Here is a 399-nt window from a genome sequence, read left to right on the forward strand (position 1 = left end):
GAGGTTATTGAAAATACCATAGCTTGGGTCAGGCGCACCTTAGTCCTCAAGCTGACATCTTTGCTCTTCAACACCTTAAAAAGGTCTTGTGCACAGATTTGCCTAATACAGAATGTAGTCTGATTTCTAGACTGCTGCTTCCATGAGTGTTGACAGTTGAGCCAAGAAAAATGAATTTCTTGACAACTAGATGATTGTTGTTGTTGTTGTTAAGTACTGTGGAGTGGGTTCTGACTCATAGTGACCCTGCACAGGGTTTCTGAAGTTGTAAATCTTTATGAGAGCAGAACATCTTTCTCTCACGGAACAGCTGGTAGTTTCGAACTGCTGACCTTGAGGCTGGCAGCCCTACTCGTAACAACTATACTACCAGAGCAACTAGATGATAGGACCTCCTAA

Source organism: Chrysochloris asiatica, unplaced genomic scaffold, assembly GCF_000296735.1.
Source record: "Chrysochloris asiatica unplaced genomic scaffold, ChrAsi1.0 scaffold00080, whole genome shotgun sequence".
Lineage (NCBI taxonomy): Eukaryota > Metazoa > Chordata > Mammalia > Afrosoricida > Chrysochloridae > Chrysochloris > Chrysochloris asiatica.